The sequence below is a fragment of the Dermacentor andersoni genome, chromosome 9 (assembly GCF_023375885.2).
Source record: "Dermacentor andersoni chromosome 9, qqDerAnde1_hic_scaffold, whole genome shotgun sequence".
Taxonomy (NCBI): Eukaryota; Metazoa; Arthropoda; class Arachnida; order Ixodida; family Ixodidae; genus Dermacentor; species Dermacentor andersoni.
In genome coordinates this window covers 84393372-84420488 of record NC_092822.1, presented here as the reverse complement: position 1 = coordinate 84420488, position 27117 = coordinate 84393372, and the positions used below count along the sequence as shown (strand labels likewise).

At 44.1% G+C, this 27117-nt stretch overlaps 2 long non-coding RNA genes across 2 annotated transcripts in view; one reads left to right on the top strand and one right to left on the bottom strand.

Annotated features, from left to right (window-relative positions):
- Nucleotides 1-27117, top strand: part of LOC129384120 (uncharacterized) — a 269966-nt gene that overhangs the window by 189716 nt on the left and 53133 nt on the right. The window lies entirely within an intron of this gene.
- LOC126528323 (uncharacterized) lies at nt 116-20539 on the bottom strand. The gene is made up of 4 exons (XR_007598995.2): nt 20454-20539; nt 18903-19003; nt 6299-6472; nt 116-523 (listed from the first exon to the last, which is right to left on the bottom strand). It is a non-coding gene; the product is annotated as an uncharacterized lncRNA (long non-coding RNA).

Below are 27117 nucleotides of genomic sequence, written 5' to 3'. Positions count from 1 at the left end.
ATCCTGTGTGCTACATACACAAAAGTTCAGTGGAACACTGAACTCACTAGCAACTAAAATCTTGAAGTGTTCTAGTCAGCAATCTGTTACATTGCGCCCTTTATGTATCATACGTTAAAGAGGGGTGTTCCAAACGTTAACAACGCAGAAAACGAAGAACTTCCCTCGTTCGTAATGCCAATCATAATGCTCCTGTTGAGTATTCTGACGTCATTTCTTCCTGAGTTCGAAATGGGCGCTCACAGACAATACGCACCCACTCCGTGTGTCATATGAGCACCAGGCCAAGTCCACGTAAGTCTGACGATAGGCGTTCCGTCGATCCCAACGTGCCCTTCGACAGCTCCCAGGTCCATGATACTAGCAGGAGGAACATCACTCCGCCGGAGGTCCCTGGTGACCATAAAGGAAGCGGCGCCTGTGATTCTCTGGAACGGGCGCGTGGGCTCCAAGTCCCCTAGGAGGGTATTATTGAAAGCGTAGTTGGCTGGGGCTGGTCTGATTGGTAATTCGTTTGATGACACTGCAACCCACATAGCAACAGCATTACTACCGCACTAACTTTAGGCGCGGCAATCTAGGGTCGAACTTGAAAGGCAACAATATCTCTGGTCGCATTTCACACCAACACTGTATGCTGCATAGAACATCATCATATGGCAATTCATTCACGATGGTTAGAGCACTCACCATCTCTTTCAAGCGGGCTAATGCACTCTGAACTACTTCGTTGCTAGAAAAGTTTGAGAGTTGTGCTTTTAAGCAATGAAAACCTTGTCTTCTTATACGAATATACGTAAAACACTTGCACAATGTTAATCAAATTCTAGGTCAGTCTCCGAGTTAGCTGGAAAGGTGCGGCGCAGAAGATGCGCAACCCACGACCCTATATGCGCGCGCCACAACGCCGCATGCGAAATCGTTCAATGAGGATAAAAGGAGTCGGCCATATACAAAACCCTTGCACAGGCACCAAAGTATGAATTAATGCAGTCGTATTGATCTGAAATTCTGTCATGCATTTCCTATATGTACTTCCTTACAACCACAGCCAATTTCTTGCTTTGTACGCGAAATCTTAGTGACATCCGAATTACAATTTTTTTTATTTTTAAATCTCCATGCTGCTTCACGAGCTGACCTTCATTGATGCACTTGTCTTATTGTCGTTGCTAAACTGCGGAAGCATTATATCCCGATTAATGATTCCTCGGTTGCGTTTAGAACTAAAAATTCCGGCCATACACAATATATGTTAGTTACAGCACCTGCGAGCCGTCCGGGGCTGTTTATACGAGTTTAAAAGAACTTTTACACTGGTGTCGACCAAACACAGCCGATATTTATCGCAAGGCTATCGCAATGAGCAAGTCATGTTATCAAAGAAATTCGATGGAGTTGCCAATGAACTTTCCTAGTATGAAGCAGCACCGGCTGAGAAATAAACTCCGTCAGTTGGAAGGATTATGTGTTCTCCTTTCCGTGTGAATTTTGAGTTTGACCAAATTTTGTTTGATCGCAATAATTGTTGCAGCAGTGTGTGTTCAGATAAGGTAACACTTAGAAAAGTCACGAGTAGATTTTTTTTCAGTGAAAATTTTATATGAGGAAGATTATTGTCCCTCTAGAAAGAAATCACCCTTTGTTTTGCTAGAGGCAGTCGGATTTCAGGGGAGAAAATTGTATATCATTAAGGGTGCACAAGCGAAATTGTGCGACTTGGATTTTACGTGTTTGAAGACGCACCATCCAAAAACTAGAACATTGTATGCCACCAAACATTTTTGGTAATGGGAAATTATTACAATTACTGGCCCAAGAACATACAATTTACTCACACTGTTTATTTTATTTCTTTATTGCACCGTCGTTGTTTTACGACATTGTTGAAAGGCGTAAATTATATCTAATCAAGGATAGGGAAACAACAGTATGCAAAAGAACTTTGAGAAGAGTAAAAAAAGAATAATATACGTGTAAGAATGCATTTGAGTTACAGGTTTCATAATTATGTGATCCTGTCAGATGGTTCCAAAGTGCTCAATGTATTGTTGCAGTGCGTGAGTAAATGAGGAGACATATTTATTACAGAAGGAGCAGTGTTCCAAATTTTATTACCAAATTATTCTAGTACACGTTCACCTATACCTTATTAGCGAGAGGAATGTTCAATTTACCTAAGGATAATTGTCTAGGGCAACGTGGAGTGCAACGCACTACAGTAGGGCAAGAAAAGGATGATTTTATTTGGCCGTGATGTCTAAGGAAGAAGCCACCACCCTACGGAGACTATTAAGGAATAGATATAGTCATGTAAATATCATGCACCGGATACACCCCGCACAATTGTCATATCCATGCCGATTCGGTGATGTACCGGACACCCTAGAACACGTAGTGTTGGTGTGCCAGCAATGCGATAAAGGCACTCCAGATGAAGCTACCGAATCGCTACGCTTCTGGCCCTGGCGACAAAGAACTCATATCATTATCACGATCAGAATCGCTATAAGCGACCAAAGAAACGTGGGAGACAATGCTTTGAGAATGACAGGTACTAACGTATCGTAAGTCAAAGCTGTCTCCTAATGGTGATGGAGGCACCTAATCTGGCCTGAAACCGTGTTGCTAATAAGAGACCCCGTTAAATGTTGCGATATATTTATAAACAGGGTTTTCAATGATTTCTTAAAAACAAAAATTATGTATGCTCAAGAGCAGATTGGCATGTAATTAGACGGGTGAGGGCGATCGTACTTTTAATATATCGAAACAACCTTTGATGTTTTACACAAGTTCGGTGCTTTGCTACTTCTACAGAATCATTGAATAGGCGGGTCAAACTGGTCCGAGAACGTAAAGGTTTTCTTTAACGACCCTCACTTTTACTTTATCGAATCCTGCCGACTTTTGATGGCATTCTTAACTCTATAGATGTCGTTTCTTGAACGTTCATGTGGTGCAGTGAAACAAAATTGAGACTAGAATTCTGAAGACTACGTTCATTACTGAGCTCCACAAATTTTGCAGCTAAACATGGACCAAAAGAAAGAAATAAACGTTTGAATAATCAAATCGTGCAGATAACAATAACATCAGGAAGTGCACTTCGTGCACGAGAATTGCGAACGACTTCATTCACAATTCCTGAAGTTCTTTTTTTTTAGTTACGGTTCACCTGTTCTACTGTTATTTCGCAATTATCCTTTTTACTCTCTTTCGTCGTTCCCATAGACTTGTTGCGTATAGATTTTAACTGGCGTCAATAAAGGTAGTGATCTTCTTGAGTTTTCCATTTACCACACCACTAATCCTTGCTCTGTATGAATTAGGAAATTTTTTTAGTCATCCTGAGACATAGAGGCATGTCACTAGAACGATTTGAGGCTTTTCTGATCCGTCTGATTGCGCTTTCGAAAGTGGAAGTGAAGTTTAAAAATTTCGGATGATGTTATCACGCTATGTCATGACTTAAATTACTTATAATAATATTTATAAAATTTTGTTGTCAGTCTTCGTTACACACCTAGGACCATCACCTTTTTCTGCTGGGATTTGTCGACACCGAAAATAATGGCAAGTGATCGGCAGTAGACTTATCCTATACACAAGGCAAACTAGTCTTTATCGAAATTGTAATGCATGATCCATCGAAGTAGCGAAAGTGCAGGTACTCTGACGAGATTGCGAAAGTGGTATGATTTTATAAGTGTGTATAGTCATCATGACCTGAACTACTGGTATCAGTGTTCATATCACGATCTATAAACACCAGCTCGTCAATATTCTTTTGGTTGGTACTCGAAACGTCGTTTTATGTTTGTCAAGAATGGAGACATAAGGAAGGACGATAAGGTTCACCGAATGTAACTGATGATTCCAGAGTGATGAAAAAAGACTCAATGGCATATGTGCCGCATGAAGGTGGCGGGAATGTTGTAAATACGTGGTGCATATTGTAAAACGAGAGCTACGGCTCGCCCACAGAAGATGACATACCATTGCGTAATCACGAATAACAATTATTTCGCCCTTCTATGGCCACGTTTCACTGACAGCAACGATGTCAAGGCGTTGCTGCTGCTAAGATAGAAACGAGAAAAGGTGATTCAAATTTTTATGTGCTATGAGTGTTGCCATGGAATATTGTCATGCATCTGCGAGAGCAGTTGCTGCCAACTTGTAATTTCGCAAGCGCCATTCCCAGTAGCACGTGGTATTAAGCACAGACACGATCAAATTAATTACGCCACATGACAAATTAGTCAATTTCTACTTTCACTGTCCTCCTCATAGTTTCTGAAGAACCCTTTGGCATAATAATTATTGCGAATGCCTGGGGATAATTGCCACCAACTGGAACATTTATGATATCCATTACTTCAGAAATAATATTAGAATAATAACGACTCTGAACTTGCTAGCTATGCCCGCTGTCTAAACGTCAAGCATGCACTTTAGTCTACGTCGAATATTTATATTTGTAGCAATACATAGCTGCATTGACTGAAGAAAACTGATCACAAGAGATGAACCTCAAGCTGTTTTACAGGAATCGAAGAACTTATTTTATTAACTTAAGGGCCAAAAATCCCATCATTCCGACTTTTTGCGTTTCTTTTTTTACAGTTACCATCCATTTCCAAGGAATGGGAGACATTGGTTAACGAACTCGTTTTTAAGTTGTGTAGCACGTAACAATTAATGAGCAAAATATTTTAAAGAAAACCCTTCGTATCAAAGAGCCTTACAAAGTCCTAATAAGCCCACAATTTCGTCTCGTGTAATAAGAAAGAAAATTTACATTTAGTCTATGCCCTGCTAGGAATAATTTAACTATGATTACGTTAATATCGTGAAAGAGGTAAGCAAGATTTAAGGTAGAACGTTTATTGTGCAAAAAAACGACGCGCATTTTCAGTGGCAAAATATTGCGACACGATAAGAAGGTTTTCGCACTTTGTCTCAGTTAACATTTTTTTTCTGTGTTCAATAAATATGTACGTCGAAAAACTAGTATTGGTTCCATTGCATGAAACGTTTTTTTTTGCCTAGTAGAAAATTTTAGTTACTATAAAAATATTTCCCTTTAGCGACGTTATTTATATGCATGCACCCAGCTGACCTTAGTGGCATCATCGGCCTTTCTCACTAGTCTGATAACATAGGTGAGAAAAGCACATAGAATTTCAGATAGGATGTGCAATTAGAGAGTAGTACCAGAAGTAGTTACGCCAGACTAGCTTTAGACATATAGTTATGCGTGCTTTGGCATGCTTGAAACATCAACACACCAAAGAAAGAAACACGGATAAAGTATCCCTGAAAACCGAAGCTCAACTCTTTTCGTGGCTCTGATGGGACAAATTTTTCTGAATTTTTTCACTGCAACAAAAGAAACAGGTTGGAATGAAATATCAATATAAATTTAGTATTATTGCTAAAGCTACAAATGTAGAGGCGCAATACAGGATTTTAAAATAAGCTAAATTATTTTCCCTAAAATATAAGAACGCGGCATGTTTTTAAAGTAATAGAATATTAAGACCTGGTGAGGCCATTCCATGAAATGTTATTCGACGATTATTGTTTTTAAACGCTCTTAGAATTGACCCATTTCCCTGCTTTTGCAATTCTCGTGTTTTCATGTTTTTGTTACGAAACGAATACGGAAAGAAACTGCATAATTTTTTCTAATAATGTTCAAGAGCATATTTGAAGACTTGTCATAAAATTATTCAGCTTGGTCACTTTAGTTTAAAAGGATGCAAAACGCCACTCGTTTTGGCGTCATAAGAGGCGCTTTCTCAAAAGAACAAAAGTTGGCAATAAAAAAACACAGTGGCCGGCAGTGAGTTTGAGTTTCTGTGAGCAACTATTTCTAATAATTTGAAATTACCAACAAATATATGGCCACGTACAGTGTTTTAGTTATGCAATGACAGCTCGTCAAACATGTAAAATCTGCAAGTCACAAAATAGGTGTTTGTCTTCGGCGAATTACAGTTTTCTTCCTGTAAATCCGCGCTGTGTGGCGGAAAATTTTCCCACCTCCTATACAATTTTCGCTGGATACAAGAAAATACCCGGGTCTCCGAGATAAGTCGGTCCTTCACGACCATATCCAGCTTTCTTAATTTAACACTTCGTACATTTCCAAAAAATGCGCTGAAAGAAAATAATTTACAGTCATGATCCAGGATTATATATCCGGAATTGGCCCTTTTACCAATTCTGGATATATAAAATCAAGACGAGGGGGACATTTTTCACGTAAATCCGCGATGGATCAACGCACCGCGTTTGTGTTTTCCATCCCAGACCACCGCGTCGGGGGGGAATCCCAGCCTACGGTACGCATGTCTAGTCTTCTTGCCTCCGTTAACGTATGCCATGACAGAGTACCTTCCTCGGCCCGTGAACTGGGTGAAGTGGCCGCTGTACGTACCGTCGTTCTTCATGATGTCAGGATCTGCAAAATCAGAAGCAAAAAAAGAACGGCGTGCGAGTCGTAATCGATTGAACATAATAAATCAATTTATTCCGGTTTAAGTTTTCTCGAGATGAAGCGAAGTGATGGCGGAGTCTGCTTTCTCAGCATTTTTGGTAACCCACTACGTTATCGCGTATCATTGCTAATTTGGTAAATTTTGAAGTGCGGTGTTTCTTTCTCTCTCCTTGTTGGGCTTCATTATTTTTATTCTTGACCCTCTACATTCCCGAATCCGCAAGTGACGATTTTGGCATTTCCGCTAGTATCGATGTATTCATGCTATAGAAATGCTCAACTACACATAACTAATTGGGTGTCTAAGAAGGTACAATGATCCCCACAAGCTATTCATTTACAAGCCATTTTGTCCGCGCTCCTTACGCAACTCATGTACGAAGTGCAGAAATAAATTGAAATTCAAAGAAAATTCAAACAACAACGCCTGAGCAACAATAAAAGAAATAGGTATATCGCAGTTATACGACATCTTTTGCGACACGATGCTACCGATCTGCCCTGGTCACCCAGAGGAAAATTCTGGACCACACATTTTTTTTTTATTGCGAGAGAAATCATACACAATCGAGCCATAGTCATGTGGTGTTCCTTACCATCGCTGCCGCCGTAAAGTCTTAGTATCGACGGCGCTTGAACGGCCAGCGAGCAAAGAGTTTTGTTTACGCGATATCCTGTACTTGTGAGAGTGAGAGGAGGTTAGGGCGAGAAGATTGGTTCATTGCTTACTTGGGAACTTAATTTGAAAGTCTCCTGAGGTTCGAGCGAAGAGCGCTCCACATAGAGTTCCCTCCGAATAGTGCGACACATACAGAGCTGCTATTGTATACTAGAGCTCCAAGCTTAGCCGTTTAGCAAGCATGTGACTGGTGAGTGTGGCACATGAATTAGCGTAAGCTAAGTTCACCTGGCTTAAATATGCTTTGTGTGGCTGCAAAAACTTAATTTCAAATAAATATCGCTGTATGATAGAAATATTTCGTAATAATTGCGCACGATTGAAAAGAAAATGTAAGTGCACATTCACACTGGCGACTCGCCGAGGTCACGCGACCAAGATTGCATAGGGTCCGGTCGCATAAGTGACACGGTGGCAATAACCACTTTGCACGATAAGTGACTGCTTCGGGTCAGTGGCTCGCTGCTCGATTGATGGTGCGAATGAAGAGCGAAATTCCGACGCCTTGGTGTGCCCTGAAAGCACTGATTGCTTGTAAATTGAGAAAGAAATATGTCACATTAACGCTTGAAGCAAAGCAGTATGCGAAGATTAGGCAAATTCGCGTAGGCATCGTGATTTCCATGGTAGGTTACAGATGGCCGGACAGAAGTTATCGCACGTAAATTTCGCGGTAAACGTCGTTCCTTTGGATACAAAAACGGGATGAAACGCACGCACGCTCCCGATTACTGCCCGGGTCTTGGAGCTAGGCCAGCGTGCCACCATGGGCTCTTGTGTGGAGGCGTTCATTCGTGGACTCTCGTACAAGTGCTCTTCACACGCAGGCTATAACGCTGTTATATTTGTAGTGCGCATGCTCTGGTGTCCACGCAACGAACAAAAACATAAATATAAATAAGGACAACACAGTGGCAGCTTCGCCCGGAAGACGAAGCACTCCCCGCGACAGCAAGCTTTAGAGTTGCCCGTATGCTCCTCAGACGGTAGTCAAAGCATACGCCGGTGGGAAATGTGCGAGCGACGCGGCACGTTACACAATTCCTACTGGATCGAAGGAACAGCGTTCTCCTGCATGCTACGAGACGCCTAGCGACGCAGGAATGATGAAAGGCGCCGAGAGTCGTGTTGCAGGCGCTTTACGTTGACGGCGCACGAGCCGACACTTACAAGAAGCTGTCGTCAACCAAAAATGCACTAAGCTTCTCAAAGCTCTGGCGTGCGCACGTAAACATTTCAGGGTGTTCAATTCCACCTCACGAAGCATGCACCTGTGGTCTTATAATTACAGAACTGGAGCTTTGTGTTGGAGGTACCGTGATTGAATCCAATCGGTGGGTACATGTATTTACGTAGCAGTGTACACATATGAGCATATTGCCGCACTTGAGCTTGATTGTCAGCATACAGCTGGGGTACTACGACGATGGCCACGGAGAAAATGAGGTTTGAGTGTACACATCACTGCTAACACTATATTAAACGACAAGCTAAAGTATCGGTAACCTCACTGACCATCCTCCACGGCTTTGCGTTAGCCTTACGATGAGACAAATCGAGGTCCTACAACAGGACTTGCTGCATTCCACAGGGCGCCCACGTTTCTAGATGCGTGACAGGTGTCAGGGTGCTATTTGTGTTGCTCAGCAGCTGTGGCCTCGTGTGCGGCATCGCACCAATCATGCCACTTCCACGTATGCTTACAGTGCTGTCTGAGGAGCTGAAGCCCAAGGCTAACCCAGCTATGCCGCAGTTGGTCCGCCCTTAAAACCATAATGGCGGAATCTTAAAAGGTGTCCGGGGGCTGCAGAGGCCTGGCGTGATGGGCGAGGAGTAAGAAATGGGTAAGGAGAAATGGGTAAGCGCCGCTTACCCATTTCCTGGACAGAATAATTGAATGCGCATGCGCGTACGCTATATCAAGTGTTCAGTTGTTGCTGCGGGCGGAAACGACGCAGCGACTTCGCAAGACGCACGAGAGTGTGAGCGATCTATTGGAAGAGATGGGAGCCACACCGTGTCGTGGGGCAAAGTAATATTTTGCTGTATTTCTGGTGCCTGCACTGCAGTGTTTTCTGCAACGTTCTTTATTACCGTTAAAGAATAATAATGCAAATCTAACCCAGGTGTTTAATTTGAGAAGCTTTAAAACGATTAATGAAATGCTCGGCAATTGGTTGTATTTTGCAGAGCACATTGCGCTATAGCGATTACCCTACTTGCACGATTACACCACGCCACGAAGTGTAACGCGCAGTGACATTACCGCCCAAATATAAAAACAAAAAGCATAACTTGATCATCATCGCAAACATCGTCTGCCGGAGGGCATTCCATGCACTATGGATCCACCTTGCGATGTCTGGAGGCGTCAATTTCTTCAGGCTACCCGTTCCATGGCATTGTGGCTAGCTAGCTTACAATAAGTTTTTCTGTAAGAATTGGTTTTGTCCTTGATATTGAGTAGAAATCGTTAAGATCGTAACGCGCATGCAAATTTGAACGCGCCTTTTATTCAAAAAAGGTGAGCGTAAGAACCATGCAAAGACGTGCTTGTCTGCCCATCCTGCATGTGAGATGCGGAGACCCGCACCAGATGACCCACATGACCACGAAAATACAATTCCTTTGTGATTGGCCCTTCTCTCGATGACACTCTATCCAGGGTCGGTGCTCCGACGAGAGTGGGTTGATCTTGGAGATGTGACAGTAGTCATCACCATCAGCCTATTTTATGTACTCTGCAGGACGAAGGCCTCCCCTGTCATCTCCAATCATCCCTGTCCTGCGCGAACCGATTCCAACTAGTGCCCATGAATTTCCTAATTTCATTGCCTCACCTAGTCTTCTGCTGTCCCCGATTGCGCTTCACTTCTCTTCGCATCTAATTTGTAACACTCGCCGTAATAGCCCAACGTGTATCTAATCTGCGCATTACATGACCTGCCCAGCTCCATTTGTTTCTCTGAATGCCACTTAGAATATCGGCTATACCCGCTCGCTCTCTGATCCAAACCGCTGTTTCCCGTCCCTTAACGTTATGCCTAGCATTCTTCGATCCAGGCACGTACCTAGGATTTCTTCCGGGGGGGGGGGGGGGGGGGTGCTTAACCCAAGGCGATGTTTCTATGCAAATGAGGGCTGTACCTTTACTAGTTAGTACAAATATGAATAACGCCCACCATTCGCCATAAAAACGCATAAACCCACAAAAGAGAAATGAAATAGGGCGTATTTTATAGGTACGCCTGTGCGATACACCTCTCCTTGGCAAAGAACCACGTCAAATGAACTCGCGCAGGAAGAACACTGCCAAGAGCAAGTAAAAAAGCCCCGAGAGTGTAAAATAAAGATAACTTTAGAAGAATAGAACTTAAAAAAAAAACAGCAGTAGAAAACAAAGGCACACGGACGGCGCGGAGTTGTGTTACTCCGCCAGCCAATCACAGCAGCAAACAAAATCGTCGTCATGCGACCTTTTCAAAATGGCGTCGTACTTGATACCTCCGGAGCGTCTGCTGTTCTTGAAGAGACTTTTCATCGGCGGAAGCAATGAGTTGTGCAGCAGACATGGACAAAATGTAAGGAGTCTGAGCATTCCGCTCTTCAAAAGTCTGCGGTGCAGTTCATTTCACTGCTGAACCCGTTTTACTCATGAAATTTCACTGCGAACTGAAGTGAAACTTCACAACAAATAGCTGTAGCGAAGCAAGCATGTTATTTCAGTTCAATAAAGAATTATGCTTTCGCCATTCCACTATAATAGGTGAGGGGAAAGGTATAAAATTACGCACTACTAATTTCATTGTTGTAGTTACCGCCTTATTTGGGTAACATAAAAAGTTTGAAGTACGAATTATTTGCGGCCTCGCGGAGGAACAGTGGCTGGCGGTTATGAGGGCGTGGGAGGGGCTTCATTGCAGACTTAAGTTGTATCCGACTACAGTAGCGTTTTTCGAATTAGCTCTGGAAGAATTGTACGGAAATATATATTCGTGGAACAACAATCACAGTTCTTTTGGATCCCTCGTTTACTGCTCTGACAGAAGTGCCACAACCGACTCGTATTGTTATTTGGGAAGTTACGTAACGATGCATGGCCGCCAGTCGCGTACAACCACATATGGCGCAGGAAGCTGCGATTCTGCAGGTGCTGCGCCCACCGCGGAAGGTTAGAAAAACACTTACATAAGCACAGCAGAGAAGCGGCTCTGTTAGGTAGCTCGAATGATAACTGTAGAAGAGTCATTAACACACGGAATTGTCCTCCACTTACGAGGGCGTTATGACTGCTTGCTCTTTAAATGAAAGATTTTGATTCAAATGTTTTCACTCATAAACAAATAAACAACGGTTAAAATTGGTAATTTTCGCTTTTCTTTCCTGTTTGGCTGTTGCCTTGGCTCTCTCCATTAGTAGATCGCTTAATTTGTCAGCTCCTTGCTACTCTTGTTTCCAGTTGCCCATTTTGCACGAAAGTGCTGTACAATTAGGGAAAAAGCAGACAACGTAATGGGTGACAGTCATATTGCTGAAGAGTTTAACAGTTATTGTAGGGTTTGATGACGGACGCTGTCTCGCATTATTTTACTTTCAGCTTATCTAACCCATATCACGGGTATGTGTTCTGAGGATCTCTCAGCGTCGCGGCGAGCCGTCACTCGAGGAAACAATGAAAAAAATAAGAAAAGTTAAACGCAATTGGCATTTCCTGTGGTCGCAACTCGTTCCATGTGCATACAGACCAGTTGGCCACGAACTGAATACCTTTCCTGGTCCCTGGATTGGTCTAAACAAAGAAGGTTGAACTAAGAAGCAACAACGATGCGCGCGACCGTTGAATAGACGGCGACAACTGAATGCATCTCGAGTTAATCGCGCGGGCACCGAATTGATGAGGAAACTGGCCTTCACATCCCAGGAGACGCCGATAACTACCGCCATCCAAAAGAAGTGAGAAAGGCAGCAAAATGTTGACCGCCGAATAGCTGTCAAGTCTCAACATTGACTTGGCGGTGCTTTAGGAATATGTGTGAGAAGTGGTGGCGTGGGCGGGAAGGGGGGGGGGGGGGGGTATGCATCTCAAATGTGGGGGGGGGCGGCCCCCCCTCTGCTACTTCCTATTAGGGTTCATGTTTCAGGTAGCGATAGTATCGTATACGTCACAGCAGACGGCGTGTATCGCCGAGCTCTTATGAATGCTACCATGTTTAGGCACGTTACCCTATCGTATTGCCTGCCTTCCGTAAGCCCAGCCTGGACCGCGCAGGTGGTGCGTTTGTCTGCCCGATAGAATGGGAAGACCATAGATAACAACAATGCTCTCACTTTATATGAGACCTATTAGCACTATCTCGACCCACACGCATTCTTATTGAAGCAAAACCCGATTACATATTTAATGTGTGCTTGCGAAAGCCACCAAACAATCCAAAATGTTGAGCTTAAGTATGAGAGAAAGTGCGAGAGCCAAAGACCCAGTACACCATATCGCTAATTTCGTTCGAAATAATGAAAATTTGTTTAGTTACGTTGTATAGCTAATAACGACTGAAAGTTTTCAGCTGCTCACAATTAGCCCGTGTCAGAAAGAGCAGAAGTTAATTCTACTGAGCATTGCAAAAGAAAAAAGGAATTTCCCATCTGGACTCGGAAATGAATACCTGGAGAGCGCTGGGAACCAAGTGTGAAAAGATACATCTGGTGACGCTATCAGACACCTGCCAGGCTCTACTACACAAGACGCGCAATCCCTTGATTAAGTAAAAGAACAGCTAGGAAAGCCTGCAGTGCCATGCGACGCCAAGAATCTATTTTATTTCTGGAGCGTCGTTGTCACTGTTACGCCAACTGGAACGATATATTTAACCACGTAAAAAGTCTAGTTTCAAACAGTGGCTACAGAACAGCCGCCTTACAAAATTTCGCGCTAGAGTGCGACGATCTTAGGTAAGGGAGCTTTTCAACAATAAAGCTGAAACGAAACGCCAGAATTACTGCTCGAAAGAAGTGCCGCATCACCGAAACGGGGAGAACCAGTGCTGCTCCCTGGCGATGGCCACCACGTTAAGGCTGCTACAGGTTGGTGTACCCGCCACGCTGAAATATCTGGTCACGTTCGGCCATTTGCACCTCATCCTATAACTGCATCGTGGGCGTGTCGTTGTGTGGGGTACTGTATAACGGTCTACCGCAAAAAAAAAAAAAAAAAAAAAAAAGATATTTGTCTGCCCTTCAGCCTTACGAACATTGAGTCAATAAATACTACTTGTTTATAAACGATTTTATAAACGAATAAGAGTTTATAACGAGTTTATAAATGAATAAACCTGGGATAGAAGAACACATTCCCTCCCCCCACCCCCTGTAACGCTGGTGAGTAAATCAGACCAAACGAAGTGACAAGTTTTGCCTCATATCTAATCTCACTGGCTTTCATCGCTACCCAACACTGCAAATTTCGCTTTTGCTTTGGGAAATAAAAGAATACGATTCCGCTTAAAAACTATTCAAGATTCGCACGAACACCTCGCACTCAAGCTGTTCGTAAGCTTACGTTCTAGCTACTGTTGATGCAAGAGATTTTACGGAAGGAGGCTGGAAAATGGCAAAGAGCGCTTAGAAAAGGAAAGCGTTGCTGATACGGAGCCGTTGTATAAAGAAATTGGTTTCGGGCGTGTTTCGTGCGAGGACAATCCTAAGGGGTGTAGAGGCTGTTACTTTCGTAGCAAAATATTTATAACAAGTTTTAAAATTATTCTACATTTAGAACCTTTAGCGCAGGCATTTGCTTCAGCACAAGAAAGTAAGTAAAAAATGTAAGGAGAAGTAATAAATGTAAGGAGAAATAAAAGTAAGAGTGAGGCAAGGAACACAATGCGGTTTGCGGAATAGCAAACTACTGTGTATCAGACGGAGAATTAAAAAAATAATTTCTTTCACGCTTACTTTCACGCTTTTAAAATGTTTACACTTTCTTTACAGGCAGAAAGGATATACGCGGAAGCTGTTCGCACAAAGCGATTACTCGAAAAAAAAGCAAAATGAAACGGAAGCTAAAACATCAACATTCGGAAATTTCCTTTTGCGCGTTGCATCTGCAAGTTCCTTTCAGATTTTGTTATGCATACTATGAACACTATGCAATGTACCTGTTTTCTTTGGTGCGAAAATTTCAAGAAAGTCCGCAACCAGCTATAAATTAGTGTTTACACATAGGAATAGTGCGAATGTGGCCTTCGCTTTTGCTGAAATTCCCCAAACGCGACCTGTTCACATCGGTTTAAAGTATACGGAGAAACATATTGCGGTATTTTTCCCGAGTACAGGAGAAAGCAGTAAAAGGGGATGTACTGAACTATATGACAACGAATGCATGACGAGGATGGCGTGCCGACGACACCATGACGTGATTAGGATGGCAAAGCCAGATTGACGATGGTGAAACAACTATGACGGAAACACGGCACCAGCCCACCCATAGTGGCCCGAAGTATTATTTCGGCAACTGCGTTGGCGTACAAAGCATGACGGCTACGTTACGACGACAGTCATATCGCGGAGCTGGAATGAGAATGATGAAACTATCAAGATCGACTTCCCCACGGACTAAAGAACCTTGCCAACGCGTTTGGCGTTGGCATTGTTTTCAGCGCTCCTTACAAGCTGCAACGAATCTGCCAGGTGGGGACCAAAGACTGACAAAACGAATAATCAAAAGCGTGTCGGTGCTCGCAAAAAAGACGCCAAGTTCGTAAGATGCTAAGTTGTTGTACCGTACATGTTGCCATTAAGCTGCGGCTGTATTTACGCAGGCCAGACAGGCCGGTGGGTTAATGCCCGTCTAAATAAAAGCATCGACAAACACTTGGCAAAAACAACCACTCACGCTTGACCACTGCAATCGCTGTCGTTCTTGACATGTATATTGTAATAATACGATTTCGATTACACTAAAAACAAACATACAAAATAACCGAGGCCTGCCATGTCAAAAAGCGGGCCGATATTGGCGTAAGTGAGCCAGATTGTGCGCAAGGTCTGGGTTTTATACATCTTTACATACCTTTCTTAGATTAGATAGACAGGCAGACAGACAGACAGGCACATATGATATACGTATGATATACATATATACATATACGATTAAGATAGCATCACGACCAGCAGCGCATACCTATTGGGACACTGTGGTAAGCATATTAGGGCGCTGAGTAGGCGTAACAGATTAGATAGATAGATAGATAGATAGATAGATAGATAGATAGATAGATAGATAGATAGATAGATAGATAGATAGATAGATAGATAGATAGATAGATAGATAGATAGATAGATAGATAGATACAGACAGACAAAGACAGACAGAGACAGATGAAGCGTAAAAGGCTGAATTGGGGAAATGATGGTACTCTCGTTAATTTTGTTTAGGCGTGGCAAATCGCATTTTCCAACTTGCCTCAGCTGCAGTGTTTCCTATGCTGAAACAAATAAAATTTTTCTTATGTAGAGATTTTTGGAAATGAATTTATTCGAAGTCAATATATCTCGGAGCTTTCCAGCTCTCCGTAACTAAAGGACCTGAAAGATTGTATTTTTCGCAAACGCAGCCAGTTTACTATATTGTCACGTGGTGGTGACGTTGAATAACAGAGTAGAAATACTGTGAACGACAAAACTAACTTTTATTGGGCGAACCTGTGCCCACAAAACAGGCTACACTTATAGCACAATGATAGCGGCGAACACGCTCGGCGATCGTCGAAAATCTGATCAGCGGGTCAAGCGCGTCGGCTTTTATACAGCAGCCGTCAAATGTTCCAGACTAATCGTTCGGACCTGCGTGCCTTCCACAAAGTTCTACACCATTCGCGTCACGCGATGAAACCAGATAACACAAGGTTCGGCGACAACAGACAGCCGGGTAGAAGGATCGATAACTTTCCAGAAACTTCGGATACATGCAGGCGCGTCCCGCAAAGTGCGATTACATTTGTTAGGCGGCGAAACGTGGTCGCCCGATAGAGGTAAGTACACGTGTCAATATTTATTTTTTAATGCACAAAGTGACACCTTAAGTACTGTGCCTCTGGTCGCTGCTGTGCTGGTATGGACAAATTCTGAAACGATTTTGCAGCAACGCTGAAGTGTCCGCATTATGTTTGAAAGCAGCCAGGTATTAACCTTCTGGTTTGCATGGCCCTTACAACACATGCGAACTCCATGAAACGTTCCCCATGTCTGACTGTCCGACTTATCGGAAGATAGTTGATGAGCGAGCATTTTATCACGCGGAGTAAAAAATGGCTTATAGGAGCTCTGGAAAACACTTTTTTCGAGCGAAACTTGTATTGGCCCACAAGTTTCGATGGCGGTGTATTCACGTAAAAACCCAGTCGCTCACAGAGCAGAGCAGCAGGAGGAAAGGGCGGTTTTTTGAGCTGACAGCTGCGCTGGATTGTGAGCCATTCGCGATAACTACAGCTGCATAGGCACGCGGTCACGCCACGCGCATAACCAATCAGAGCCGTTTCGCTTCCGCCGAGTTGGGAAAGCGCAGGAAAGGGTCTAGCGCGCGCTTCCACCGGCTTCGTTTTCGTTTAGTCTCGGAACAGGCACGGGACGCGCGCGCGTTGTACGTTCCCCCAAGGAGCAGGTAGCGCTCGACGAGTGGCAGCGAGAACTCGCCCGTGAAAGGGCTCACCGTTGGCGCACCGATCCAGCCGTTAGAACCGCCCCAGCCCAGGCGATCCCGACAACAACGTGAACAGGATCCTGAGCTGAGGAAGCGGGAGGCCGAAAGAATCCCGTAGCGTTGCTTGTAAGTTACACAACCGTGTCGAAGGTCAGGTACACGCCGGACAAGCGTCGCTTACCCCCATTTTGTGGTAGGGAAAGGGTTCGAGATTTTTTTATAACCGAGGGCACAATAATTATGGGTTAGATGGAATTCAGTTACCTCTGGATTGTATTCCCACGGAAGTTAAAGTAAGGCGTATTGATGACAGCTATATGACCTGTACCAAAATTACTTTTCTCAATGCTGCTGCTCAAAGCGTTTACTCTGAATAGCGTGGTGCCCATAGCAATGACCTGTGTCTTCGTCCTTCAACTGCTGCATTTATTTCAAACTTTCACGCTTGGCGTCGGGCAAACGTGCCTGGGAAAGAGATAGAAGCGGTTAGAGCACGCTATGTGCAGGTTAAAGGAGTGGGCATCACTTGAGTGAGTTTCATTTTAAGTTTGATCGAATCATTGCAGCGTGTTCAATGGTTGACTTCTACTAACTATCTCTCGAGTTTATGACGACATAAGCGGGACATAATCTATGCATTCTCGATAGCCCCAGGATAGAGCGATTGATGTCGGCAGCGAAAGAATAATGTGCACGTATAATCTATCCTTGCTTACTAACAGCATGCACGTGGACATCGCAAACGCTTGATTATCTTCAGAACATTATAGCAGTGCCTTTTGTGCGCACGTTTTGTACAGGCAGTAACAAAGCGAAGGGGGTCTGCGAGCACGGGCCAAACTGCGTTCTTGCAACAAAGCAGGCGTCTGGTGTGAAGATGTAGCATTGTAGATGCGCGTGCTGTTGTGTTCGTGTGTCTGCTAATACTCCCGCATTGGGCCAACGTGAGTTAAGGATTACGCTGGCGGGTTGGTGTCTTTCCTATAATGGAGCGTGCGCTGATGAGCAGGCTGGGGAGGAGGGGTTGAATTGACGGCACATGTGAACGAGAGGAGGCACATGCACAATACCGTGGTTCTACACCATGTGCATGCTTCGTTAGAGGGCGCAATATTACAGGCGACAAGTATGTCATCGTGTTTTACCAGAGCAATATGCGAACGCGCTTGTCTTTTTTTCTTACTGCAATCATTCCTCTTGCGTAAAATAGATTTGAATGGATATGCAAAGAAACCAGGGTAAGGTCAAAAGACTATACAAATCAAAGCGCCATATATATCACTCAGAACATGCTGAGCCGGATCAGCGCTGATGTTTCAAATATTGAAAATTTACAACGTAAACAAATAGAATGGACTACGCCTGCCTCACACTGCAATCTTTTTGTTTCGAGTATTACCCCAGGCAGCACCAGACCGCTCGTACTTAGCACACTTGTAAATGCACACACAGTGCGGATCGCTGAAATGCACACATGTGCGAGTTTACGGAAGAGCGTCCAGTCAGCTGATTTTACCTTCCACCGAGGAGCGTGTGGCCAGCATTCATCCTATAATTTTTTTTGTGTTCAGTCCTATAGGAAAGTGGTCGCTGCCGTAGCGATCGTTAATAGGATTCCAATGAAGGTACGTTATCATATCTGGAGATGCTATTCACAAATCTATGGAAGAGTATGTCTTCTAAGCACTATTCTAAAATCTGGTTTATTCTTTTATAGTCGGCAAGTCCGAATAGAAAACAGAAAATCTTCAATTAACCGCTCTCTCAATTTGCACACAGAGTCCGCCCAAGAAGAGTTGTGAGCATTTAAATCTGCAAGGACTACTTAGGATATAGGTGGATCGTCGACTAAGGCCTGCAATATTTGTTTGTGGAGCGACAAGTTAGGGCGTGTTTAGAGAAAGACGACGCTAAGAAGTTTATTTAAAAGCGCAGTTAGAACTGCAACTGCTTCGAGGCTGTTTTGGAGTCCAACGCAACCAACATTCTCGCAGTCAGCCGTGTATACGCCATATCCGTACCTGTAGTTTGTGTGGCGAATGCTCCTGGGCAGAAGCTCTTGCATGACGGGTCACCTGAGCTCGGCGTTGATCAGTACACAGGCCTTTGAAGTTCTGCTTGCCTGGACGGCCAAAGAAGGACGATGCTTGAAATTATTATACGCCGGATGTTACCGCAAACTATAATTAAGCTTGATACACATGCCTTTAACTGAGAACTCATTGTCGCTAAAGACATTGAAAGCTTTGATTATTGGTCCTAAATGTCGCCGTTAGCAACAATCGCCCCAATAGATTGGATAGGAGTGGAGCATGCACTATTGATCAGTAAATTTATCATTTGAATTTTCATGGTGCGGGGACCGCAAATAAAACGTTTTTGCGACGCATAAAAGAACACGTGTGATTTATCACATACGTGCATACACAACAAATTAACGCCGTGTCTCGCATATCGTGCCAGTTTTACGCGACCGTTTTCGCTTATCGCATGCGGAAGCCATATCAAGAATTTCAGATGCGAATGATTTAGCGCAATCTATTTATTACTTTCATGAATATATATTACTGATTATGCAGCGTAATACGCTGCTTCACACTTGTAGAGCTGCTTGTTGAATGTGAACAACTGTAAATAATCATTGTCTGTGTAAGAATCTGTGAAGATTCTGAGTACGCGCAGTGTTTGACAAATAAGCATGAGAAAGAACGTTCCACCTGCCTTGTTTTACCTGCCAAACGCCTACCGTCAGCCAATTGATTATGTCCTCATCCATTGGAGCTAAGAAACACTCTCCGTGCTTTGATTTCAGATTGCAAAAAAATATATGAAAAAGAGAACCCGGAGGGTTTGTTCAGTGAGAGCAATTCTCGGGCAATGGGCAAGAGAAAAGAAAAAAAATGTAATTTAAAGAGTGTGTGGTGGCTTAGTTGACTTATGCTAGGCTAAAGAGTACAGAAGTTGGCAAATAGGGAGCAAAACAGTTTAACTAAAGCAAGCATCTCATGCCAATAACGTGCGGCACTTCTTACATTAGATGGCATGATTTGAAGAACGCGAAAGGGAGACAAATATACAAACACCAAATGGGTACAAACTACATAGCGGCTACATAGCGGAGACCTGCGGCTCTTCAATGCGCGCCCAATGCATGATGCACGGGTATTTTGCGTTTATTCTTCACCGAAACGTTCCCGCTGCAGCCGGAATCTGGTACCGTGACCATATGCTTCGCAACTTAACTTTCAAGCCACTAAGTAACCCCGGCGTGCATGCCTGAAATCAGCAACAGCGCTGTGTGAAATGCTTACACAGCGCTGTGTGAAATGCAGCAGCGCTGTGCGAAAATTATTTGCTTTGCTATCGCAGACGGGTTTTCCTCAATCTTACGTAGAAATTCGGCGTTAGTGGATGACGGCTGATAGAACAGCACGACAGGTGTCTGCTCACAAGACCAACACGCAGGCGCATTCTCACTACAGTCTGCGGATGCATCGCCAACCACAATCTAATTCACGTTACTATTTATCGCGCAGTGCTTCTTTAAGGTACGTCATGTTCATAATTCTCACCTGGTACTTCTGGGGTCCGGAGGGTCGGCGTCGCTGTCTCACGTTGGGCGCTGGTGGTTGTTTCTTTTGTTGTGGTCGTCATGACCGGTTCTTGAACACAATTGTGAACCAAAATAGAGCTTTACGACACCGTTCAATATATTTGCAACCAGAATCGCGTCAAGATCAACACGTTTTGTACCCTGTCCCTTTCATAAACTGGAGACAGACCTGCAATCCCCCGAATCAGAGCGCAGAAACTGATATTTACACACCGCTCATTTGAAGACGAGCACTTCAATATTCCCTTTTCCCCTGAAATATTACGTGAACCGTCCAAAACGAATTCTTGAAGCGGGAACTTTCAAGGCACAATATAAAAGCTTTCCCAGTCATCACTTTCAGAAAAAGGAGAGGGGGGGGCCTTCATATAAGCCTTACATAAAAATTTCTAAATTAAAATTCACAAATAAATCAGGTTTGTGTAGCTTCTTACCTGCGCCATTATATCTGCCAGAAATCAGTACCTTTCGAGAATCTTTTGGCAATGCGTGAATTTAAGAAATAATGTATGCGGTTGAAATAAGCCTTGGAAACCAGTCCCCTATTATTGCGGCAAACCATCCAGATCATTTACATACTGTCGCGTCTGTGAGCTAATTTAGTTTTTTTTTTTTTTATATACAAATTAACAAATATTGCAAACAATACTGGTTACATGCAATCTGAAATAAATAAAGCCCGTATTACTTTTCATTTGCGCATCTTTGGAGAGCTCTGAACTGCATTTCTTTTGGGGTGTAGGCAAGTGAAAGAGAATCGAACGCTTCCAGGATTCCAGACTTACTGAATATATTCACCGTAAAACGCTTTGTTTCCTATATACTTTAAAGTACACTTGAAATGCTGCAAGTGATATTCACCAGAAAACTGACAAACAGGCTTCAATACATTTTTAATAAATGATTTCCTATTGAAGCAAGTCATAACTAATATAGTTAAAGATGCTCCCCTCGTAAAGATACATCCGCGTTCTTAAAACTCAACCCACTGCGTGCTCTTAAAAGCAATTGTAAGCTAAGTACATATGAGCGTCATCCATTCGTTTGGGCTAAATACTGTGTGAGCATTAAACAATTTCAGTCGTTCGATTTGGTTAAGTTTAGGTTGCATCATGTTAACATTAGGTGCGGACAGGTGGTGGTGCCTTGCCGACAGCAGTGCGATATGACCGGCGACCCGCCGTCCGCTACGGACTTCGGTCAGCGCCTGAATGCTCAGATAGGAGGGGGATTGGTGCCCTCTGGAGTGAGCAATTATTCGACTGAAGCAATTTTACTTTTCGTACTCTGTAACGTTGAAAGTCAAAAACAGGCTTAATCTAGCGTACAAGCTCACGCGTACTCCGAGCTTTATTTGAAACTATTCACAAGGAACCCTAATTATTGCTCAGTAAGCGACCGCATCAAAAAACGCCTGAATAGCGCATCTGCGCGCGGCATACTATTTTTTCGAACGACCGGCAAATGCAGATACTCAATGCTACGAGCCTATACCCTCTTTGAGAATTGAGTTTATTACTGCCTCTTTCCAAGCACGTGGGATATACTATGGCGATGATATGGCATTGAACATATATAGGATAGTTTTCTGTGTGTAATTGGTATAATTGTATAAATGATTTGAGCACATCCTAGAGCAGAGTTATTTCAGCAGTGCTCTGCCTGGTGCTCTGATAAGTTAAATCGATGATTGTATGCTTTCTTTGGTGCCCATTTTCGTTCAAAGGGCTGTCGTTCTGCTCGTTTTACCTGTCTAATTTCAAGAAATGTGCGTGAAGTTGCATGTCGTGCTGAAAATGGGCGCCCAGAAATTCTGCTTGGTGTTCGAGAACTCCCTATTTATCAAAGATCCCAACTTTGACTGCGGGCCTTTTATTCTATTCTCTATTCCATACATTTCCCTCATATGTATAAGAGGTTGTGCCGGACACATAGTTTTGCCAACTTTCTTTCTTAGCCTGTGAAGAGTACTTTATTCCTCACGATTTTACGTGATCAAAATATCAAGAACTCATCCGCAGTTTCCGAATACCGAAGACGTCCATAATCCTTATTTTGCAACTTACGCGCTTCACTACATCCTTCATTCTACATGCTTTTACTTGTGGGATGCATTTGAATGTACTACTGATAACAAAAGCTCTGAATTATGCAAGAGCATCATCAATGCTTATAGACAAGAACGACACCGAGAGCGGCGCTGCTGCACCGGCGTTGAGAGCGCCGCATGCGAAGCAAAATTCTTTTAGCGGGTGGTACCCCTCTCCCATCTCTCGTTCGCACCGCCTTGATTGCCTCCTGCACTGCGCGTGTTTGGGCACGTTTCGTGCCGCGCGCGGTGTGTGCCTACGGGTGTGCGCGTGGACATTTCATTCGAAGGGCGATGTACAGTCTGTTTCACATTTAGGGGGAAACTCGGAGCGCATTGCATCGCGATGCGGCGAGCGCTTGAGTCAGGCGGCGGCAGCAGCTCGCGCAGGTGCTCGGGGGGCGGGATCTTGAACGGCGTCGTCTGCTACGGCGGCGCGCGCTGGCCGCACTGTCGGGAAACCGTCTACTGTCAGTTGCAAGGCGCCCATCTCATCGTTACTGCGTGAAATGAGCCGGTATTCTTTACTAAGCGTTGTGCGACGCCCACTGATACGCCTCGAAGGTAAGTTCATCGCTGCAGGGCAGTCATAGACGACGTACTGATTCCATACATTCTTGACGACCCGTTTCTGGAAGGCGACTATATATTCTAACGCGATAGGTCGCCGATCCACACTGCTCGCGTTGTGCAAGAACTGCTGGAAGAGCGCGCAGTCACTCTCTTGGGGTGGTCGCCTCAATCCGCGGGCGCCAACATCATTTAAAATGTCTGGGGCTCGTTGAAAGTATCGCTGCCGCACCATCCCCTCTATCAGTCGCCCGAAGATAGGCTTCGATCCACCATCGTCAGCGACTGAGACGTGCTGCGAATGAACACATCCCTGATCAAGTCATTCTACACTTCACTGCCTTCAGGATGAGCGCTGTCATCGCTGCCGCTGGGGACATGACGAGACACTAACCGAAGTTCCGAGCGTGACGTGTCCAATTCCCCGCCGGCGGGCAGGGTCTGTCTGGTGTAGTGATTGATTTTCGAGAAAAATCACTTACAGCTCATTGTCTTAACCTAAAACATTCCTTTAATCGTACGCGTTTGTTTCATCGTGTTAGACCCCCATAGTAATCATTGTTGAGTGCTTTGTTTTCCTTTCGAGTCAAACAAAGACTGGGCACGTTGCGCGCACATCTTGGTGCGTCTTGTCGCTGCTTATTACGGTAGCACACACAGTGAAGAAATATACGTGCACGCGCTCAGTACCCCACCCTTTCGAAAGAACAAACGAAGCATGCTGTTAAAAGAAGTTTGTGGAACTCCATTATCGCTAATGAAGGCTCAGAGTTTGGCGCCGCACAACGTTTAGTAAACAATATCAGCTCAGCTCCCGCAGTGCCGATGAAATCGGTACTCTGCCCCTGACAGTAGCACGCTTCCCGACAATGCGGCCAGCGCGCGCCGCCGTAGCAGACGACGGAGATCACGACTCCGCCCCTCGAGCGTCTGCGCCTGCTCGAGCTGCTGCCGCCGCACGACTCCATTGCTTGCCGCATCGCAATGCAATACGTTCCGAGTTTTCCCCTAAGTGTGAAACAGACTGTACACGCTTCTATTTGCCTTTAAGAAGATCGGTACGCTTGACGATTATTTTTATGGCTGCAATGCGGCGAAAGGGCAGCGTCTGCTTAAACATTTAAGTGACGCTGAGCAGGTAATTGGAAACGACATCGTATGTGCCACCGGAAAAATCGTCATCACATACGATGCGGCACATGCATACGGCACATACGAGCTAAAGTCGTTTTTGCAGTTTCTCACAATATGTTTGCTACAAATCCGTGTTGTCTCTGATGGCGACAACGGATTTCCATCGACACTGTGCGGAAATAAACAAAATATATCGCTGCATAGCACAAGTACGACATGCGCACACAACTTCAACTAGTACGTCCCCTACAATATGCAATAGAGGCAGCAATGTAGACAGCTTGGCCATTTTTTAACAGTGCTCAAGAGGCGGAAGTTGAGAGTATTAGTAATCATTCCCGCTTCAGCAATGCCGGCGCGACCAAGACGCGGGCGTGTATCGTCCAGTAACTCGATCGATCGGTGCAGTGGTGATGCAGGAGTGAACTCCGGTCATGTTCAATGCATCGTGCACATATTCAATTCCTAGGCACGCGTGAACTTCGGCCACTGCTAGCGCATACAACAAAAGTGGTTTCCATTCTTGGGCAGCGCACACACAAACGAAACACGAGAAAGAAGACAGGTCAAGCGCTCGTCGAACAACTGAACGTTTTTATATGAATAAAAGGATTATGTACCGAGTAATTCTTAAATTCATGTGGGTTACATATAAAAACCGTGATACAGTTAGGAGTGATCAATGAACGAGCTCGCTTCGTTTGCCAGTTGTTTACTTCGCTCGGCGCACTGCAGTAATCCATGTCTGTCGTCTGCTTTTTTCGTACCATTTTCTTGTGAATCGGCAGAATTTCACTGGTGCCATCAACCCTTTCATGTTTACATTGCTGTCGTGACAGTTAACAACACAATAATAATTTCCGGTCATCCGAAGAGGCGCCGTCGCAAACAAGAAACGTTTCGCCCGCAGCGCGAACTGAACGCGGGCGCGATCGTGAAGGGAAGCGGCGGCGGAAACCTACCCCCGTTGGAGGTGAAATCGTTCCGCCAGGGGAGAAACGAGCGCTGGCGTCTACGATGAAACTTGGCGTGCGGTCGTCTATGGTACAGAAGTGACCCCGCGACCCATGTGCGAGTTTACGGAAGAGCGTCCAGTCAGCAGATTTTACCTTCCCCCGAGGAGTCGGTGGCCAGCATTCATCCTATATTTTTTTTTTGTGTTCAGTCCTATAGGAAAGTGGTCGCTGCCGTAGCGATCTTTAATAGGATTCCAATGGAGGTACGCCATCATATTTCGAGACGCTATTCACAAATCTATGGAAGAGTATTTCTTTTAAGCACTATTCTAAAAGCTGAGTTATTCTTTTATAATCGGCAAGCCCGAATGACAAAAAGAAAATCTTCAATTAACCAGTCTCTGGATTTGCACACAGAGTCCGCCCAAGAAGAGTTGTGAGCATTTAAATCTGCAAGGACTACTTAGGATATAGGTGGATCGTCCACTAAGGCCTGCAATATTTGTTTGTGGAGCGAGAAGTTAGGGCGTGTTTAGAGAAAGACGACGCTAAGGAGTTCATTTAAAAGCACAGTTAGAACTGCAACTGCCTCGAGGCTGTTTTGGAGTGCAACGCAACCAACATTCTCGCAGTCAGCCGTGTATACGCCATATCCGTACCTGTAGTTCGTGTGGCGGATGCTCCTGGCCAGAAGCTCTTGCATGACGTAACCTGAGCTCGGCGTTGATTAGTACGCAGTCCTTCGAAGTTCTGCTTGCCTGGACGGCAAAAGAAGGACGATGCTTGTAATTATTATGCGCTGGATGTCACCGGAAACCAGAAGTAAGCTTGTTAAACATGCCTTTAACTGAGGAGTGATTGTCGCTAAAGACATTGATAGCTTTGATTACTGGTCTTAAAAGTCGCCCTTGACAACAATCGCGCCAATAGATTAGATAGCAGTGGAGCATGCAGTATTGATTAGTTAATTTATCACTTCAATTTTCATGGTGCGGTACCGCAAGTAAAACGTTTTTGCGACGCATAAAAGAACACGTGTGATTTATGACATACGTGCATACACAAAAAATGAACGCCGTGTCTCGCATATCGTGCCAGTTTTACGCGACCGTTTTCGCTTATCGCATGCGGAAGCCATGTCAACAATTTCAGATGCGAATGACTTAACGCAATCTATTTATTACTTTCATGAATATATATTACTGATAACACATTTTTTGTTGTTTCACATTTCATGATTTATATCGATAAATGGATAATATATATATTTTTATAGATGATATTTAAAAATTATGTAGCGCAATACGTTGCTTCATACTTGTAGAGCTGATTCTTGAATGTGAACAACTGTAAATAATCATTGTCTCTGTAAGACAATCTGTGAAGTTTCTGAGTACGCGCAGTGTTTGACAAATAGCAATGAAAAAGAACGTTCCTCGCTGCCTTGTTTCACCTGCCTTGTTTTACCTGCCAAACTCCTACCCTCAGGCAATTGAATATGTCCTCATCCATCGGAGCGAAGAAACACTCTCTGTGCTTTGATTTCAGATTGCAAAAAAATATATGAAAAAGAGAACCCGGAGGGTTTGTTTAGTGAGAGCAATTCTCAGGCAAATGGCAAGAGAAAAGAAAAAAAAATGTAATTTAAAGAGTGTGTGGTGGCTTAGTTTACTTATGCTAGGCTAAAGAGTAAAGAACTTGGCAAATAGGGAGCGAAACAGTTTAACTAAAGCAAGCATGTCATGCCAAAAACGTGCGGCACTTCTTACATTGGATGGCATGTTTCGAAGAACGCGAAAAGGAGACAAATATTGAAACACCAAGTAGGTACAAACTACATAGCGGCTACATAGCGGAGACCTGCCGCTCTTCAA